Raw genomic sequence first — 22,011 nt, 5'->3', positions numbered from 1 at the left:
TAGCCAGCAGGGGAAAAGCAAAAACACAGAATATTTTCTGCAAGTGCCAAATGACACAAAACTTGTCAGGTTTTTACATTAGAATAATATATATATATATATATATATATATATATATATATATATATATATATATATATATATATATATATATATAAAATGGAAACAGGATAACATTAGGCTCTGGAAAAAGGGCACTTAAAAAGAGCAAGCATCTTTGGCTCCAAATATCATTTTATTCATCAGTTCACCTGTTTTTATTTATTTATTATTTTTTTCAGGGTGTTTGCAATCCTTGTGAGTGGTTCTAGGTTCTGTTTTTTTTTCCAATTCCGAGTTACTGTTATTCTCTATATCCCCTGGAGATTTCTAACTGCACAGCACTGACCCGATATCCCCATTCACTTATGTGACCTTTCAACTCTGCCGGCCCCACCTACTCTACATATACAGAGAGAGAGAGGGGGGGGTGAGCACGAGATGGGATCACATGATGCAAATGGAATTAAGGAAGTCTGTTTTTTTGAGAATTGTAACAGATATCGGTTTTAATCTTAATTCAAATTTCCTTCTCAACTAGCAGCTTAGATCACCATCACAGCTGTCAACACGGGGCGACCTTTGCGGTCAGTGTCTTAAAAAAAAAAGGCAAAGGATTACAACGTATGGCAAGTGTCCTCTCTCGTGGGCGAGACAGCAATTCAGAGTGGTTGAAACTCACATGGCTGCTTCCCATGCAGAAGCTGCTCAATCAGAGCAAAGGCGACTCCAATCTGCAGCTCAGTTCAGTGATATCTGAAAAAGTACTTTTGATTCTGGCTACAGATTTGTGTACATCCAAGCTACTTTTCCCATAGTGTTCACAGATCCAAGGTCTTTAGATTTGTTTGAAATGCTCAGATACAATGTGTCCATTGCATTACTTTCTAAACTCCTTGCTTCATCTGCCACATGTGCAGATGGAACATTATACCTCTTGTGTATCGAGACTGATTACACATATTCTGCTTCTGAGCGGACAGCTAATCAATCATCAGCGATTCATTATCAATGAGCAACAAAAACGAGAGAAGATGGACCCATGCCTTTTAAACATTTTTTTTTCTTGGAAACGCTGACTTTTTTTTTTTTTTTTCAACAGAAATAATAAGCGTTGCGTTGTTTTTATTTGAAAATGAGTCACTTATATTTATAGATGTTTCTTCTGTAATATTTTAACAGCGCTGTAACCGGAGATTCCTGGCTTGGTCTCTGGTTGACGAAATGCTTTCCCTAATTGACCATCTTCTGTGCCAAGCTGTTGTGTTGCCTTGGACAGACTCCTTTTGACCTCTTTCTTCAACAAATCAGTAACCGCAATACATCACTTGAATGTTATATACTGCTTACATTACACACAGCTCCAAGAACAGTCATTGCTCTCCAAAAGGGTCCTTAAATTATACAAAAATAAAATAAAATCTGGTCCATGAAGAAACAGTGCACCAACCTTTATAAAAAAATAGCTTTCCATAAACAAACTAACTAAAAAGAAAGGGATACTTTTAAAAGATCTTGTTTCAACTTCCCAGGACCAGTCATAGTAATATAAAAATAAAACTCAACAAGCTGCATGCGATGGATTGCTGATGTACTGTCTAGAAGCTGGTGACAGGCTGCCGTTCTCCGTTTCAAACACACTTTCTGTGCTGGAATACCTGGTTTCCCCATGATGATTCATCCACATGCTGAACTAGCACAAGTTGTGTTACTGGGGCAAAAACAAATCTGCTTCCTAAACATGAGCAGGTAAAACCAAGGCTTTACTTAGACCTCATTTCCATGCACCACTCAACCTGGGTTGAAAGCCCTGCTGCCCCAGGTACTGCGTTTCCATGGTAATTTAGCCAACCTGCATTGGCGCCAATCCAGGATGTGGGGCGGGAGACAGTGAAAATATTTATGTTGTTAATAAGAGAACTCCTTTAAGAACCTGAAGTTGAAGATGGAATCAAAACTGGTTTTCAAAGACACATTGTTTAAATCATCATTCTGGGTAAAATACACTGCTTAGATTTAAAAAAACGGCAGCGCTTAAGAGTTGAACCTCTTTAAAAAACAGTTTCTGCTGTGTGTAGTGTTGCTGTGCTTGGAAACTATCATCCATTTACAAGCAGAGACCATGCTGAGCGGCTTTACTGGACGTCAAGCATTTGGGCCTGGCTAGCTATGAGCAACTGCAATAAAAGTAATTAAAAAAAAACAAAACACAATAACATAATTACTGTACACGGCCCTGTTTTCACTTGACAGGATTAATAAACAAAGGACCGGGCTGTGTGTTTTTAAATGGAAAATTCTGCAAAGCTGCCAAGCATACTGCTCAAAGATGTCCTCCCTGTAATACTCTGGCCTCCAGTACATAGAAGAAATGTGTTCTATGTGGTAACGTTATTACTGATGCATATCCTACATCCACTAGAAAGTGTTGCAGGGGGGGCTGGTTAATGCGCACACTCTGGTGTCCCAGCAGTACCTGGAGAGAAGGCATGTAAGAGAGCCGCCAGAGATTTAAAACGTCACACTGTGACGACTGAACAGGATAATATACAAAGTGACCTAAACAACAACACCTGCCAAGCTGCCCTTTGAGATCACAATAAACCTGACTGGGACAGGATGTAACGCAGGCTACACAATCACTGTTACACCAGGTGCATCAACCTGTCTCGGTCCTAATGACATCTTAACAGAGACACTGAAGAGTTTAACATCAACATGTATTGGTAGCAGCCAGGGTTTGATTTTAACCAGGCTTCCCTCAGCTATAGGCACTGGATACTTTCTGATGTGCAGCATTCCAACGCCTGCCCCACTTGCGTTTATAGCTAGAGAGAAAACGGTAGCCGTATGATTCTCTTTTACATTACAGCAGGCGAGTGCCAGCATTTAAGTTCGTTTTAACTCAAGCCAAGACTGCATGAAAAAACACACCCTGGACTTGTGGAAAAAATGAATCCCAGGTTTTGTTTAAATAACAAAATCAGGTTTCTGTCACTTTTATACAATCTTTCTAACCTGATTGCACATGGCTTGTTTTAGTGAGGTAGAATTACTGAGATCAGACTGTGATCTTGGATCTTGTGGAAGACATCTTGACAGCTTGCCGTTCTCTTTATGATGGCCGCGGACTTTGGAGATTAGATCAGAACAGCACAAGGGAAAAATGTGTTTTCATCTACAAATATGAATGGGGAGAAGTTTGTGGAGACAGGCACTGTCCTGAAGCCTGCAGCCTAGCTCAGCTGAGGCTTTTCCTGATGCAACTCCTCAAACAGATAGCACAGGCGACAATTACGTGATCCATAATTCATTTACTCTAATTACAAGACAAAGCACTTTCTAGAAAGATTAACTTGTAAAAAGGGCTTCAAACTTGGCAGCCGTAACAGAAAATAACTTGCATGTCAACCTACATTTAATTTTCCATCACAACTGATCTTGCTGTCAGAAAACATCTCTGTATAATTATCCAAATTTGCAGCTACAGCTGTGCTTACAGCTGTTACACTGGGCCCATCGCGCTCAAGACAACTCTTTGAAACTGCTCTATAAAACATGGGTCGCTGCTTTCACATGGGCTTTAACAGGGAAAGAATTTATTTTAATGACACCTTTCGCTTGTTTGGAACATGAAAAAGACCAAAAAAGGGCATTTTCTTCTTTTTTTTTATATCTACATCTAGGAAAACCGTTGATCTTATACTTAATAAAGACCAGCTGGCAGTGACATGTATTACACTGACAGAGACATACAGCAACCATGTTTAACCAATTTCCTCCCTGTGTTTTACACATGCATCCTGCACACAGTGCTCCCTGAACCTGCAGTACTTTTTACATTATAGTTTAAAACAATACTATTATGTGTGGGGAGGACAGCTGTCCTGGAAGATGCTACAATGCAATACCCCAAGCACACTGTTAAGCCCCCTTCATGTAATTGTCTACTTCGATATCTACACTGGTCCATTTAAAACCAATGGAGGTTAAAAGACCAAAGCAGTATTTAAGCATTGAAGTCACTGCTGACCACTAGAAGAGATGACCACCGTGTTTGGAATCTACAGCCCTTTTATTTTTGCAATCGATGGGTCAAAAAATGCAATGGAAAGATCAGCTTGCAGGAGTCTTACTCAACCAGCAAAGCGGACTCTACAGACGCTGCCATTTCTCAGAAGTCTCAGTGTGCCAGTGTGGGCACGGAGCAGACCACAGCACGACCAGCAATGGCAACACTATCAGTTTGGAGCCGTGTATTTTCTTCATAACACTGTGCTACTGTTCACATGTCAAGCTTTCCAGTGTGATTCTATTTGACCCATTACAGCCTCAGAGACCACTGTAGCTGCCCTTGTGCTGCCGTCGCCCCTTAGCGCAGTGCCATTCCATTACCATTGCCAGTGAAGCCAGTTTGTTCAGGCTCTTCTACACTGAACAATAAACCCAGTGGATATCGCAAAGGAACCACAACATATAAAAAATCCTTTTTAACATTAAACAGACTTCTGTGCGGCGTCCAGTTTAAACAAGCAGTTTAGTGCGCTGGTGAGTTATTTCTGGTCAGATTAAAGCGAGGGTGAAAGCGAGTCTTGTTTAGTGTCATAACAATGTTATCTCAGGTTCCCCTGCGCTGGAAAAAGAGTCGTAATGCTGAGTCTTGCTCCTTACTTCCAACACGCCTACCTATTAATTCCAAAACAGAGGGGAAAAAAAAATAAAAAGCAGGCCCCTGCCCAGGATTTGGAAGCACGCAGGCAGATTCCTTCCCACTGCAGTATTTTGCAGAAATTGGCCAATTCCAGCTTGTATTTTCTGGAATCATGTTAGCAGAACATTTCGTGGGATGCTGGTGATATAAAAGTGCAAAGCAACAAACGTTTGCAGGTATTTCTTTACAAAAAAGTAGAGATGCTGTACAGGATCCAATAAATCCTTTCCAATTGAATCATGATCCCGTTACTGGTTATACGATAGTGTTATTAAACTAATGGTTTCACAGGTGTATTAAAAAAAGTCACAGGCACAAATTAGCTCACCTCAGGAGCCACTGTTGCAAAACACGTTCCTGGAAACAGGATTGCACATTTGTTCCAGGCAAGTAGCTTTTAGTAGAAAAACATTCGGTAGGACACAAGAAAACAAGTCATGAATCACTCATCCTAAACCGATTTTAAGTGTGAAAAACGTATTATTTTAACCTGAAAATTATATTCAACCTTTCCAGTCCTGGCGCCACCTCTTATCTTCATGCTGTATGTTTACACATGTTGTTGGAAATCATGCTGGAACCTCACAGGACTCCTGGGCTGGCCCAGTTTGACGTACCGTACAAATATAAGCAAAATAACATTTAAAAAAAATAGGTTTTGTCCTGTTCCCATGTGTACTCAACAGAGGAGTTCCTTCTTCATCTCAACGAGAATAATTCAGGACTCAAAGGGTTAAAGTATTTGCGATGACAGTTTAAAGAACGACTCTCCGTCACTTTCAAATCCTCCGCGAACGTTATCTCACTGTAGAGAATCTTCCATTTCGCTATGGATCATTACTCCTTCATGGTTTAAACAACATCGGTTCCTTTACAGACAAGGAATGTCAACAGACATCAGCTACCGTCAAGGACAAAACTAAGATGTGGGTTTCCTTATGATTAAAGTCATGTCAAGATCGGTAACTGATGGGAATTCAGAGAATGCTGTTCAGGGTAACCTGGTATGAGCCCCACCACATGAGCAGGGCTGCTTTCCACCAGTATGGTGTCCCCGACGGGAGTCACAGCCAAAAACAAAGGACTGGAAACATCTGACAGCATACAAGTGTCTAGTCTGCTGAGACTAGTCTAAACATTTGGGCTTTTACCTCATGAGATCCTGGACAGTTGAACACTTCTTTTCAGCTTTTATTTTCCAGGGGTAAATATGAGACGTGTAAAACTTTGGTTAAAAACTAGCCCTCGGCTTTCTGTAAATATTATACACAGGTTAGGACTGGAAACTATGCTGGCCCTCTCTCTTCAGACCTCAGCATTATAGGTTTTGTTTTTTTAAAAACAAAATTCAATTTAACAGACCATTTACCTAGTGTGTTATACTGCCAAACCTGTGCTGAGAGACCAAGGGCTTTTTAATTTGATTTAATTTTTTTACTCGGCATTAGCACATTTTAATTTAGGGTTTTATAAATCAGTCCATTCCTATTAATTTTACAATGGATCACACTTCTCTGTGTTTTACTCTGCAATCTGCAGGCTTTTATAGCATAGGGTATTGCAGTAAACTTTAATCAGGCATAAGAAGATATCAAAGCCTTCCTAATGCCTAGCCTAATCTACTTGCCAATCCCATCCCAGTAAACCAGACTTCTCCTTGCAGCAATGGGGGTCCCGAATGGTACAAAATGACCTTGGTATTCGAGCCAAGCCAAACAATGCAACAAAGTGACTGATCTCTGCAAATCTGAGCTACACATGCAAAAAGCACTACTGTACAAAAAGAGACCCCAGAGCGGCTTCCAAACAGTGAGCTCACACCAGACAGCTGGGATGAAGAAACCAGAATGTTTTCCGTTTCAGGCCCACAGATTTCCCTTCTGTTGTGGTCAATTGAGAAGCCGCTCTGCACAGGACATGTGAAGAGGCCGATCCTCAGAAATAGCCCTCCCGGCCACACTGGCTAACCGACAGCACAGCTGCCACAAGGGCATGGCACCGCTTCATGAAACAGAACCCCCCCCCCCCAAAAACATTTCTTACATTGCTCACGTCGCTGACCTTAAAGGATACCCTTTCTTTGTCTTGGCCCACAGATAGCTCGCTGCAGTAAAGCTCAAATATGGTCCTGTACTGAAACTGCCTTATACAGCACATGTAATCAACATCATTTGTATCTTAATTAATTGGCATCCAGCAATAAGCAATAGTTTGTTTACACAACCACAAACCTGTACGAAACGCCATGTGCAGTCTATGTAACCTTTATAGCTTTCATTATATATACAGAGTTATAGTTTTGCACTGAGATTGAATTTTGTTAGCCTCAGGAAGGCAGTAAATAATAATAATTTACCAGCGCAGTCTTGGTGTAGAACATTCCCAGCTATAAAATGTTTGTTGAAAGCCTGACCTTTTCTTAATTACATTTGACATTAAAAATATATTTTAAGCACCAACAGATTCTGTATTAAAAACAAAGACACATGCAAGAAATACAGTAGATACTGCTGTAACCTTTTAAAAAATAAATAATAATAATTCTAGCCTTGGAAAATTATTTACGCGACTATTTAGCAAATGACTGATAAAATATCATTGCAGGCAGCAATCTCTGAAACCAGGGAGTCCGTTCCTCAAAGATTAGCTCATAAGGCATGGAAAATATCAAAACACGCAATGTGGTTCCATTGGTTTTAACCTTAAACTTCAGTTTGGCTCAAGCATCCGGTTTGAACAAATCTGTTTCATAGTTTAATCTGGAAGGCATTACTGGGTTCTCAGAACATGGGAAACAAAACTCAACTTCAGAATGCCTTAATGACAAAGAATGTGACTGTGGTCTCGGTGCTAGAGACAGACAGGCAGGCTACCTTCTGACTCTACAGGGTTCTGCATTGATGAGACAGTAAGCCACAAGACCAGTGACACCAGTAGGATTTTGATGCTGGGAGTGGCGGAGTCTAGGGTAGTCTGTCCCTGTAAGATTTTGAAAATACATACACATTAAATAAGACAGGTGCAAGGGAGAGTTGCCTCCTGTTTCCTGCGGGGGGCGACAGCAGGTCGGGGTTAAGAACCCGTGTGAACCAGCATGGGGAAAGCCTGTCAACCGAACCAATGCTTGCCCAGTTTGCTCTAGTGGAAAGCTACCTCCCTATTTAGGAAAAGATAAACGGCTTTAATGTGGTAGAATTACCATGAAATAACACAGAGGTACGAGCAGTTGCGTTAGTGCTCTTGATGGCTTTATAAGATGAAAATGTTTTTGTTTTTTATCTCCAACATGTCCCTATACACCAGGGCTATGCTTAGCCTGGTCTTTGTACAAACCCTGTTCTGAATGGTTTGATTAACCCAACTGAACCTCCATCCAGCCCCTAAAGTAGCCCATCTGGACTGGGAATGGACACCCCTGGTCAAGGGTCTCCAACTTGTTTGGATGTGCCTGACTACAATTGAATTAGACACGTGGTGGACGTCACGGTCGTGTGTTTAAAGTTCTCAATAAATGCACCATGCTGCTCTTTCCTTCCCTGTCTTTAAAGAGTTCTGCCGCAATAAAACATCGGCCTGGTTTGATCCACCTATAAAATCCTGTAAGGAGATACACCTCGGTGAAGGTCTTCTTTGAAGCTGCAGAACGTCACTCTGAAGGGTTAACTATGCAATTGGGTTCTACTACACTGCCACAAAGATTCCTTTTCACTTTCAACACAGCTCCCCCTCCCCCCGCCCTGCGCCCCGCCCTGCTTCGTGTCAATAGTTTTCTTTACAAACACCAACACAAGTCAGTGGATCGTGTTTCAGTCCCACGCATGGGTGGTTTGCCCCTGTGGCTCACAGTCTGTCTCAAGGTCCTCTATACTGCTGTGGGAGGGGGCGAGGGGAGCCTTTGCATTACAAAGACGTGTGTCACCACAGCCCAGAAACCTCTCGCCGAATCAGCCCCGGGCTTGCACCACATGGAACAAATTTAAAATTTTAAAAAATGAATAACTCCTGTCCTTTTACAGGCTTGTAAAAGCTACAAAAACAAATTAAAACCTGGCTGACATAATGGAATGGTTTTGTAGAACATTCAATTCCAGAGATTTAAAAGATAATGACAGCATTCATGGAAAGTTGTCACTTACTGGATCATTGTCTTTTAAATGACAGTATGATTATAGATTTGTCCTGGGAAATGAAAAATAAGGAACAGAATACACAATTAGGAAGAGAAAACAGATAACTTTTAGATCATCTACTACCAAGTTTGCGACAGTTTTAATGGTTGCATTTGTATATCCAGACAAGAGATAGTGATATGTTATTAAAGTTCATAGCGCTTTTAAGAATGACAGGTTTAGTTCAACTTCAAGGGGGAGACCACTTTTTTTTTTTTTTTTTTTTTAAAAAGATGCTGTCTGAAAGATTTAACATGTGGAAATAAAATTCACTTGCAAAGGTTAAAGGGCCACTTCCTTTTCAAAAACGACCCCCCCCATTTCGTGAAAACGAGAATCCTTTTCTGGTTAAGTCATTTGGCAGGGCAGAGGAGCGCTTCTGCAATTTAGGGTCCGATAACCAATCACCCCTTGAGAAGAACGGACTCATGTTTAAAAAAAGATCACAGTTCAGCTGGAGGCTTGGGTCTAGCTGGACATCAAACTCGAACACAAAAGATCTAGCAGCACGGCTATTGCAAGGGGCTTGAAACATTCCCCTGGCATTAACTCTGGTGTTTACCCAGCAAACTGGGAACTATACAATCAGAACCAATTGGACCAGAGAGAGAGAGAGAGAGCGAGCGAGAGAGAGAGAGAGAGAGAGAGAGAGAGAGAGAGAGAGAGAGAGAGAGAGAGAGAGAGAGAGAGAGAGAGAGAGAGAGAGAGAGAGAGAGAGAGAGAGAGAGAGAGAGAGAGAGAGAGAGACTAAGACTACACAAATACAGTGTGTGTGATCTGTATTACACATTTTTAATTACAGCTTACAGTTTCAAAGGACAGCTAACTTTGGTGAAACGATGTTGGTACAAAACCCCCATTGTTTCTTTAAAGGTTACCATTATTTTGTAAAGGGACATTCTGACATTTTATTTAACAGAGGAGTCTTAGTCTGAATGACTTAGTGCAGAAATGGGGCAGCACCGAATCATGGAAAAAAACGTCTCCCAGCTGCACTGCACAGCTCCCACTTTTCTCTTCGTCTTTAACAAAAAATGACGCATAGAAAACCGCAGAAATCGGACTAAAAAACGGAATTGCAATAACGAACGAAAACGTGGCTTTCATTACGTGTCACAAAGCTCTGCCAGTTAATGACCCTTTAGTGTGATTTTATTTTGGACCGGAAATTGATTTCATACTTCACTTCAAAACAAGTTTCCACGGTGACCAAGTGACGCTAAACTCCTACAGGGTTACGTATCTTACACCATGAGGGTACGCTGTACAAAACAAAACAAAACCTTTCAATGTGCCGCTTTACAGACAATGAACAGGTACTTTACTGTTCTTTGAATATATTATTGCCATGTCGGATACCTATTTTTATACAAGTTATAGCCATGTCTGTTTTTAACAGCCTGCGCGTTTATTACACAGCTTATATTCTGTGTTCCACTTGGGACTGTCAAGGAGGGCATTGATCTACCCAGTCTGCAGAGGGGTGGGGAGGCATGGTTTAGCCTGTTTTTCTAGCTAGTTTACAATACCCCAGACAATCATGAAATGGTAAGGAGAGGTACATTAGCTCCTTGTCGGGATGAATTAGAGTGTTTGACAAACTCACACGTCCCAGCCTCCCTGCAAAGACTGTCACCTCCAGCGCATCACGCTGGGACTAATAAACTCCATCAGACTAGAACAGCAGTGAGCAAAACACAGAATACACCTTGTACTGAAGCCGGAGGGAGGAGAGGGGGGAGGTTTCGTTAGAAAGGAAATTGCTACAGAAGGGGATTTTCACTGGGTTACAATTCACGCTTGTCTTGCAACACAATTCCCTGTTTTTACCTCCCTCTCAATTAAGAGATACATGTCTTGACTACTGGAGCTTTGAGGAGGCTTTTTAAGAGGTCTGACGACGACGTGTTTACTGACGAGGAGCCAAGATGACGTGCTTAACTACACTGTTATGGAAATCAACCGGACCCACAGAGGTGATGTGAAGCGATTTGCCCCGAACAAGCCCTGAATGCAAAACTGATAGGAATCAATCACAGATCAGTGATGTCAGGTTGGAATTCTGAAGGCAATGGAGCAAATCTCTTGCTGTGCATCTGCCATCTCATTTGAATAAAAAAAAAACAGAACCTCCTGCAGTGTTAACAAGGAATAGATTAGCTGTATATATAGTGTATCACTGTTATCATGGTTCAGCTATAAATGCAGGTACTCTGCAGCATTGGCGGTATTAGAATCCGCTGCAGTTTCCATCACTGAATTAAAAATGGACCTCAGGGTGTCCTAATAATCTGCTTTGTTATACTGGTCCCCTTTGTGCTTTCAAAGCTATTTCAAACAGAAACCACGAATGCGTACTGTCACTCACAGAACACCCAACAGCCCCACACACAAGCGGTATTAAATGCAGGAACACGTTTCCAAATGAAACAATGTAACCAAAGTCTCCGGACCAGAGGCACGTTCTTAGTATGGAACAAATCATAATTGAACTCTGCTCTGTTTGTGGCACTAACACAACAATGCTGCGGTCTTGTCTAGAACACAGCAACGTTATTTAAAGCTGTCAAAACACTGAGATCTCCCTCCTTATTTCTTTTCGCTAAGGATCTGGCTTGTTAAAGAAAGTGAGTTTAATGAAGGAAGGGCTCTGGAATGGACACAGATTGCAGTGTGGCGAGGGGCGCAGGGCGGCTGCGTGCTTCAGAAACTCATCATGGAAGTGATTGTGCTTCCTTTCCAATCGGTAAACACGCCATCTGTCTTTCTTCCTCCTCCTCAAAAAGTCTTTTTTTTCTTTCTTTGGTAAAGAGGTAAACAGACTCCTTCCCATTCAGCATTTTTCATGGAGGATAAAGTCTAATAAAATTGATGTAAGCTGCTCCCAGGATAGTAAATGACTTACAGAATCAGAAAACCCCCCAAAAAACCCCCAAACAATCGTCTGATCAAGGCACTTAACGAAACATGTTCGGCAAACTTGACTTGATCAGATTTAACTGTACCAGGTAATTGAAGTGGGAATCAGAATCTGTTGTCCAGCCGCCCCCTCTATTGTGGGATTGCAAAGAGCACTAGTTTTTGGCTCCACTTGACAGAAAGCCAACAAGCAAAAGAAGAAAAGTGTGTAAGAGCAAGTACTACCGATGATGAAGGAAGCTGATTTCAGATAATCAATACCTGAATAATCAATCACCCAACCATAGCAGGTCCCGGGCAGACGGATCTTGTCCTGGCATGGCGTTTATCTTTTGTAAGAATGCGTGACGTGCAATGCTGATCCCCCACCACTGGTACTTCCCAACAGGTCACAGGCTAGACGAAGTTCATGTTCATATAATCTAACCGAGGGTGCATCTAGTCACGGTCAGAATGGGCATCCGACTTATTTCTATTCACACTATTGTGTAGCAATCACTGTCAAGTCAGATAACCTGAGCTATGTAACACTGCACAGTTGCAACCCCTACTTACTGGAATACATTTGCACTGCACATTTTATTAAACCATGGCATTGCTCTGCCTTCCAGAGTAAAATCAAGGGAAACACGGTATACCAGGAGGCAATGTCAAATCCACACGGACACACAGGTCCTAACAGAAAACGGCTGGGCCGTGCCTTATGTCATCAAACGTTTCTGTGCTTTACAAGGCTTTCAATGTGCTTCACTACTCTTTGCTGTGCTTTTACCGTGGCATGCGCAGGGAATCTAAGAGGGGGAGGGTGTCTAGTAACCAACTGCTTGAGTTTCCAAATGTGTTCTGCAAAGAAATAAATCAGTTATCCTTGCTGGTGATCTATGTTAGTTGCTGTATGCTTCTCGCTGTTAACCACAGCTGCAACCGTTTCCAATGCTTGACCCTCAGCTGCAATGATGTCATTGCTGTTTAATGTTTCTGTTCCACTGAGCATTCCAAAGCCGTTCTGTCATCCAAAGCCTGGACAGTAACCTGAGAAACAGGGTTACGGTTTTAAGACTCTGCGTAGCTCAAGATGAACAAGAGCCTAGATCTCTACCTTTACCCCTGCTACAAGATCAAGCCTGTGCACTGACATCTCGTCTACGGGCACAGAATTAAAACTCATTGCACACATTTTGAGTGTACAGGTACCCATGAACAAGAGCAACCCTGATGTTTAAAAATAAAACATTTCGTGCTACATTACACAGACACCTGCACTGGTGTACAAAGGAACCTCACAAGCCACTTCAAGATAGAACAGGGCATGATAAACGGCTGTGTCAAATGAAGTCCAGTCCCCCTGTTCACTACGCCTAGCTGTTTCTCATTCAACATGCTTTCTGAAGTACAGAAGTTGCAGGCTGGTTTATAGATTGCCAGTAAAGCTTTCTTTTTTTATGGTTTGCTAGCTCAAGATGTCAAATTTAACACAGCATGGTTAGAGAATGGCATGTGGTTCATTTCAGATTTGCAGTAGAAGTAAGCCGTCCAGGATGACTGGAAAATATCCTGATGTTATCTTTGACGGGGTTAGGTGGATTATGGGTAAGTGTATCCTTAGTTATCAGCTTCGATGTGTAGATATGCTGCTTGTATGCAAAACTTTGACTGATCAGAGATGAGTTTAACATATAAAGCTTTGGAATAAAAAAGGAGCATAAACACAATGTGCATTCCTGTCTGCCATGCTGGTCTAAAACTTTTTGCTATCACTGCAACATACGATCCATGCCAGTCCACACACATACATACATACATACATACATACATACATACATACATACATACATACATACAATCATCTTTTTTGTGTTACTGATTCAAAAGTCCCTATAATTACCAAGTCGTGAAACATACTTCTCTGAAGATATAACCATAAACTCTGCAACATCAAATATTTACAGACCCTGGAGTCATCTTCCAAATATTTCTATTTCGGGATATATACAGGGCATGAGGCCACTTCAGCAGCACTTACAGTCTAGCAGAAAAACAACCTAGAAAAAAAAATAATGAGTGCGATACCAACAAAAAGAAGGAAACGCTCGTGGAAAAAAAAAGTGAAAATTAGTAAGGGACTCCCTTAAGAAAAAAAAAAGAAACGTTTCTTTCCAGAATTCGAAAACCCTGTTATATAGATTGCTTTCCTGTGTCTTTTCTGTTGGCAGGCTGCAATAAACAAAGCCTTGTCTTTAAATATTCGGAAGCGGGTGAAGCACTTTTGCTTGATGTGACCCCTCTGCCAAGAGCAAGAGCAGCAATCGTTTGCTGAGTGACGAGTCCCAGCCCTTGCAGATGCCTGTGATGCTACACTGCCTCCTGGTCAGTCGTGGGCTCTCAGCCAGCAAAGCAGCTGACAAAACGCTCCGAAAATCAACCCAGGATTAAAGTGTCGGGTTTGAAAGGTTACTGAAGGATGGACCATCAATGGCAATTCAGTGCTGGAGTTCTGTTCTGTACAGACACCAGACTGGAAGAACATCGGTACAGCCAAGAACCAAAGAATGTTAGAATCCCACACTTCTATCATCGCTCAATGGTGTGATACTTGTTAAGGTATTCTATTGGCTTAGACTTGGGCACTGCTAACGATACGGTAATGATGCGTTTTCCAATTCCCCAAACGAAAGATTAATGCGCATTGGAGCATGCTTCTAATCAAATAAAGCAACAAAACAAAACTCACAAAAATAAAAGTTTCCAGGCTGGGCAATGCCTTCACAGGATTTAGAAAAACACCAAACACCAAACACCAAACACCAAACTGCTTCCTCAGCTCCAAGATAATTTCAGCCCATGACCTCATCATTCGCTTGCAGTTGAATCAAAAACTATTTCCATTATAATATTTTAATTACCCGACACGACCCGGCTCCAATTTTACTACCCGGGTATCGATTTGTTACATTTGAGAAAATATGCCATTGATTATTTATTTATTTTTCTCAGTAATTTATTTGTATATCACAGGCCAGTACTTTGGGTGGCACAAGGACCCAGTGAAAAGCCTAGCCTGTCATGCTGCTTGAATACAGCATGACTTGAGCTCCACTACGCGCGTGTGGCTGCGTCGTCCCTCAGAGAACCTGGTACTGTGACTGGAACATAGCACAAAGAATGAAGCGGACCACGCAACGAACGCGCACACAAACAAGATAATGTAAACGACCCGGCTCCAATTTTACTACCCGGGTATCGATTTGTTACATTTGAGAAAATATGCCATTGACTATTTATTTATTTATCTCAGTAATCTATTCGTATATCACACGCCAGTACTTTGGGTGGCACAAGGACCCAGTGAAAAGCCTAGCCTGTCATGCTGCTTGAATACAGCATGACTTGAGCTCCACTACGCGCGTGTGGCTGCGTCGTCCCTCAGAGAACCTGGTACTGTGACTGGAACATAGCACAAAGAATGAAGCGGACCACGCAACGAACGCGCACACAAACAAGATAATGTAAAGACAGAAAGACACATTTTAGATCATAGCATTCTTAAGTTTTCCGATTGGTCAAGCATGCCCTGACTGCACATCACTGAAAAGTGCCAAGTCTGTAAAAACAGATTAATCATACTTATCCATGAGCCATTCCAAACTTACTAAATATTATTCGGGGCACAATGCCTCTGGTTAATAAGCAAACTTTGGCTGCAGAAGTGCTTTATATAAATTGCACAGGACAACAATACTGTCTTTCACACTGGTGCCAGTCGTTTTCAATGTCTCTGGGTCAGTGGTTTCTATATCAATTACACTGCTACGCACCAGCACTTAGTTTAATTTGGTTATACCCCATACCAAAAAACAAAAGAAGGTTTATGTGATGATAAATGCAAGTTTAAAAGCAAGACCTATGCAAGGGTGAAACTAGGATAATGAAGGATTATATGCATGTCTCACACAAAACTTGCCAAGTTCTTATGTGATCCATGCATCCCATCCAGGCAGAACTAGACCCGGTCAGTGACAGTAACATTGTTAAATCGTCACTGTTTTGCTATGGCATTCACTTTATTATTTTTATTTTGTAGTCCACATTTTTCTCTCTGGAAATCTGGTAACCCTAACCCTAACCCTGGCATTTATTGTGTAATGCACGCATGAAAAGATCTTGTTTTAAACCTGCACAATTCGCATGATCCTGGTGTAAGGACCACTGCTTGAAAGACTTCAAAATCTAATAAAAAGCATCAACAAGGAACAAGGAATAAAATCAGGCGATATATAATGCTTAAATAAACCAATAACAATGGGGACTGTTCAAACTATTTTTCAAAAAGGATAACCTTGATGGTTATCCTTACAAAACGCACTAGCTGTGAGCGGTGGGTGTGTTCAGACGAGAAGAGAATGATTGACATGCTTTCTTTTCCAGACGGCACTACCAGCACTGCGCCGTTATGCAGAGTAGCATTCATTTCCTTCCAAAGCGCCGTTGTGTGCAACATCAAAACCACATTTTGTTCTATTGAAAATCTAAAGCAGGATAAAAAGGGAGAAAAGAGCCCGCCACGAATAAAACACTAGCACCTGGAGAAAGAGCCTGCCACGAATAAAACACTAGCACCTGGAGAAAGAGCCCGCCACGAATAAAACACTAGCACCTGGAGAAAGAGCCCACCACGAATAAAACACTAGCACCTGGAGAAAGAGCCTAGCCACGAATAAAACACTAGCACCTGGAGAAAGAGCCAGCCACGAATAAAACACTAGCACCTGGAGAAAGAGCCCGCCACGAATAAAACACTAGCACCTGGAGAAAGAGCCTGCCACGAATAAAACAGTAGCACCTGGAGAAAGAGCCTGCCACGGAATGGACTTTAATCCAATTTCTTGGTTTTCTTTCTGCTACCATTAAACTCAATTCAGTTTACATGTTCCTCCACCCAGATTGCATCCCAACCAGAAAACCTTCATTTGAATAACTTCTTAAGAAATCTATTTACACAGGCAGCCTCTAAATAGCTCTTTCTGCGAATAAACATTTGAGATGAGCTCAGCTCAGAGTTATTTGCATTGCCTACCTCATTATTACTTTGTTTATTGAGCTTTGATTGTTACTATGCAAATCCTTTGCCAAAGCCCACGACAGCCTGTTCTCTCTTGGCACCAGACTCCTTAAACTTCAGTGATTTCCAGCTTTTGTTTTCAAATGTGTCACCTCTGGACAGACTAATAAAAACAGAAGGGCCAATCTAACATGTCAAAATCACGCCAATCTACACTCACACATGATTGTGCTGCTCATAGATCGGATGGTAGCAGGTGGTGTTTTGTGTGGTTTGTGTGTTACTCGCTTTGTAATACCTGTGTGTGTTTTTCTTTGTGTGTTTTGTTCTCCAATCCAGCAGGTCAATCACAATCCTTTTTTTTTTTTTTTTTTTAATCAAAACACCCAAACAAGAAGAAAACACACAAGGAGTTGCTAGAGAAACGGCAGCCAATATAAACTTAGAACAACACTTGGTGAAAATGAAGAGTCATACTTTGAGACAGGAGTGTCCGATCACAGTCCTGGAGGGCCACTCCACTCCAGAGGGTAACAGATAACATGAGATCACTAACTACCTTGGGGTCTGGATGGAGGTTTAATTGGTTCAATTAAATGATTTAGAACAGGGTTGGAACAAAGACCAGGAGAGGAAGGGCCAACCTTGGGCTGCTTTAAGGACATGTTTGTAATAAAATGCATTCTCCACATATATTGTAACCACAAATATCTGAAAATCTTTGTGCAGCTCACTGCACTCAAGGGAACACGGTGCACTTCAAACACATACTGTACTACACAGTTAATGACTTCTGCTCAAATGCCATCCACACCATTATCAAGAGAGTTCCATTACAACTGCTTCATGATCATGCTTGAATACTTACTTTAATGTCGTCTATTATCGTTTGGCCGCGCATCAAAACTGGATCTCGATGACGTACCTATCACTGGAACACGCCACCTAATCAGCAGTCTTTTTTTTTAAGGACTATAATGATTATTAATTACCCTTGAGCTCTCCTTGTTCTTCAGATGCCAACAGTTATTAAAACAACTCTAACGAGGGTCCGCCTTTGATCTTCCCATCAACTTACAGGATTCAACTGAGAACTAGGTTTTCATGAAAAGAAGCCGCAGCGAACGGTTCCACGTTTAAGCGAATGTAAAAGGTCTTATTATTTTGATTGTTACTTAGCAAAGGCATATTGTGGTGTATAACCATGCAAACAGGGGCACGCGCTGATGTAATGCTGCACCCTCTTAGAAAACAGTGCGTCTGTACTTACTGTACGTGATTATACGATACACAGAAGTTTTATTAAACTAGTTTGAATGTTGTTACAACTGTTTTATTATTTTATGTGATTCAAAATACACTCTACAGTGGTGGATCACTGCTGAACTAGCCCACAGTCCACGCCGATTCAGCACTCTCCACTGTAAAGACCTACTGATAACGAAACAGAGCCTTTACAAGACTACACAGAGGCAGAACTCCTAGTTCTTTACGAAGGTCGGCTGCATGTATATTAGCTAAGCCCCGTTTTAGTTCCAAGCCTATTGGCTGTGCATGGGCTGCTTTCAGACAGCGGCTCTCAAAACATTTCAACACGTTACGCTGGTTTCCTTTTTCAAGGAATCCGCTGTCCAACTACAGTAATTCAACTTGCAAGTGTCAAAAGACATGGGCTTTATGGGCTTGGTTTATGGGGGCCTTCCTGAGTGGCCTGGCTCTGTGTGTGTGTGTGTGTGTGTGTGTGTGTGTGTGTGTGTGTGTGTGTGTGTGTGTGTGTGTGTGTGTGTGTGTGTGTGTGTGGGGCTGGGGTTTGGACTGGCACTGAAAACAAACCCGTCAGGAAACCAGCAGCACTGGGGAACGGGGCCATGTTTGCTTATTAAGTCTGAAGTAAAGGGCTTTTCCTGTTCATACATCTTAAAAGCAGCACCTCTGCGCTGTGGAAACGTGGAAGAGAAATACCACTTAGCTATTGCATTTATTACTGGAGGCACTTCAATGCTCCATAGTAAAAGGACAGCTGAAGTGTGGTAAACTTTTTACAATGTCCATTTCACTACTGCCCTCGTGACATGACGGTAATAAAACATGATTTGTTCAAACAATAAAAAAAAAAAAAAAAAACATAAAAACATAGGTATATTCAAACCAATTGTAAAATAATAACACGCTTTTTCTTGTGACAAAATTCTTTTTGGTGATGAGCAGGTGAACACTGAACTGTGTGAATAACCCTTGTGCTTCCCTCTAGCTGCTACAGACAGGGAATCTGGGTTAGGCACCAGGGGCAGTACATGGCTTTCAAAACACGTTGCTGTTTGTTCTCTATCTTCTTCACGCCAACAGTTTAAAAGCCATGAACATTGCTAAGCTCCTAAGTTTTAAGTTATGCTTGGTGATGCTTATGCTCCTGGAGTATCCTGCTTTTTTAACAAGCCACACTCGGAAAGTGGAAGCCTGTTAGTGCTGCGAGCCGCGGACGCTATCGAAGCATTCGTTTGAAAGATGGGACACACGTGGATGCAATCTTCAGCTGGTCATCGTTTCCAAACCCATTTGAGTCAGAATCACGCCGGCTCACACCTGCTTATTCGAGTAGCCTTGAGCTTTGTCCAACCCAACTGGGTCAGTTTGGTTTAATCGACAGTGAGTGAAAACGGCTGAATTAACCAGCAGGGTTCTCCCTGCTTTTGACGTCTGGCCAGACCAATGTTCTTAATAAATCAGCTCCTAATCTCTAGCACTGTTTCGACAAAGCATGACTGCGATTCAAGATGACTATCAGCAAGAAGAGACAGCTGAAAGTCCTGCTCCTCAGCTGTGTTGCATGTTTGCTCAGCACTACAACTGCAATGGTACTGTACTAAGGGGGAGAAATGGCGCCACATGGGAGCTACAAAAGGGAGAAGACTGGCTTTCGTACAGTGTTAGCACAATGACATTATCTTTTTGTTTTGTGATATGATCCAATGCACTCTGCTGGGAATCCATTGCAGTTCCATATCAGTAGCAGACGAGTGTGCTAACAAGTGAAGAACACTGTGCAAACCCATTTTCATGCTGTAGTTCTGCTCTGGCTGCTTCAGGGCAATACACTGGTATGCCAATGGGAACAATGGGTAATGTTAAATACACCAGTGTAAGAAGAGTGTACTGCACACTTACACACAGGGCTGAGGTCCACACCTTTCTTTGCAATTCCAGTTCCTTTTTAAAATCAATTTGCATTGATTAAAAGGCAACGGACACTGGAACTGGAATCTGGAACTAATTTTAAATTGGAATTGAAAACAAAAGGAATTGACCCCAACCCTCTTTGTTTTTAGCATTTGCTTGCCCTTTTTGGAGCCAGATGTTCTTGTTACAAGCAGCAGAAGCAGCCCCTGTATCTGTCATGCTGTACAATTAAATATATCGGGCAGGTTTCCAGCTGTTAGAAGCTCAGCTGCACCTAAGCCTTTCCACTCAAACTGCAATCCAGGATTTGTTTTGCAAACATCCCCTATGCAGAGGGCTTTTGTCTCTGTGGATTCCAGACATCTGAGGTAAGCTGGAAGCTGTTTCATGTGTCCTTTGGGGACAACTGCATTGATGATACAGCCTCCAGGTGTAATCATGCAAGCTATTATAGTACTAATAGATCTGAAATCTATTAGCAGTATTACAGTTACTATACACAATTGCATGGTGTTAAACGAGACCTAAATGATGTTATGAATGTTTTCAAACAAAGGTTTGCCAGCCAGCCAGCCAGCACTCAAAACTGTGCAATAAGGACGTTTGGCCTCTTGCATTTCCAATACGTTTTTGATTTACTGTCTTGTGTATGTATCATCTCTCTTTTTTTTAACAACCGAGTTGCTGGCTGCTTGCAAAAGATTACGCCAAGTTTGGTTTGCTTTCAAGCGTTTCAGTTGGGGGGGGGGGGGGGGGGGGAGCTTTTTAAAAGGGTCTGGCGAACAGTTAAACCTGGATTTAAAGACAAGATGTTTTGATACATTTAATAATGTGTCACACATTAATGGTTAATGTGGGTGCTTTTTCCTGATTAAGCAATATTGCGTGCATGTCTCTTGTAAACCTCAAACCAGCAGGAATGACTGTTTGGATAGAAACCACACACATCACTGTAGTGGAATCAGATCTTTTCGAATTATAAAGCTTATTATCTATCATATGATCAAACAACTGCTACATTTTCAATACGGGTGACAAGCTTGCATCTAAAAAGCACAGTAAAAGCCAGGAACACTATATAGTGTCTTTCTAAAACAGCCCATTCTACGACCTAAACAAGTGAAACATATTCAAGCTGTATAAGAACCCACACAGAACATTTATAACAGACGCACACATGGCCTTCAACCGTTCCATCCGAGCGAAGATTGCCTGCAAAAAAAGGACAACTAGGTACGCCAGCTTTAAAATTAAAGAACTTGCCGTCATACGTGACAAACATTTAGTGTCGTGATTAATGATCATTTTAAACCGGATTTGGAAAAAGACGCTGGCTGTCGTAATGTTCACCCGCCAGGCGATAAAGAAGTTCCTTTATTCTTACTGGCTGGCTGATCAGACTCGGTAGCCCGCCATCCTCGTTTAACTGAAGCAACATCACGACCGGCTCTTCAAAAGACAGATCACAAGCCCAGCAGGCTGATCCTTGGTGTCTGAGTGCAAAAGGCCTGCGGTTTTGATTCCCAGGGTCAAGTCATTGTTCTTTGGACTGAAAGCAAGCCCCAAGGTGGTGTGGGAAGGACCACCCCCTTGGAGCTGTGAAAGCAGTGTGTGATCTGCCTCATTATGGGATGCACAAGCCAAATAAATGACAGTGGAAAATATTTCTGCTGCAGATTAGTTTACAATAGGCAGCAGTCCGATTCTTACTGTCACTGATAAATGATGCTAATGGAAAGCAAGCTTTACTTTATTAAATTCTATGTCTGTCTGTGATTGAGAAAGTTAGACACTGAAAAGTTACACATGCCAGTATTTTTTAAATGCACGTTCTATTATTAACCACAGTGCTGCTAATGATTAGAGGAATTAGCTAGCGATGTGGACAACTGGCCTTGCCGCTCGGCGGCGGCTGACTGTCCTTATCTTTCAGAAAA

General features: G+C 41.8%; 1 protein-coding gene across 17 annotated transcripts in view; it reads right to left on the bottom strand.

Annotated features, from left to right (window-relative positions):
• ralgps1 (Ral GEF with PH domain and SH3 binding motif 1) overlaps positions 1 to 22,011 on the bottom strand; it is a 115,844-nt gene that overhangs the window by 23,446 nt on the left and 70,387 nt on the right. The gene's annotated exons all lie outside the window — the stretch shown is intronic.

This window comes from Polyodon spathula, chromosome 49 (assembly GCF_017654505.1).
Source record: "Polyodon spathula isolate WHYD16114869_AA chromosome 49, ASM1765450v1, whole genome shotgun sequence".
Taxonomy (NCBI): Eukaryota; Metazoa; Chordata; class Actinopteri; order Acipenseriformes; family Polyodontidae; genus Polyodon; species Polyodon spathula.
The sequence above is the reverse complement of the archived record's forward strand: the minus strand, read 5'-3'. Positions and strand labels throughout refer to the sequence as shown.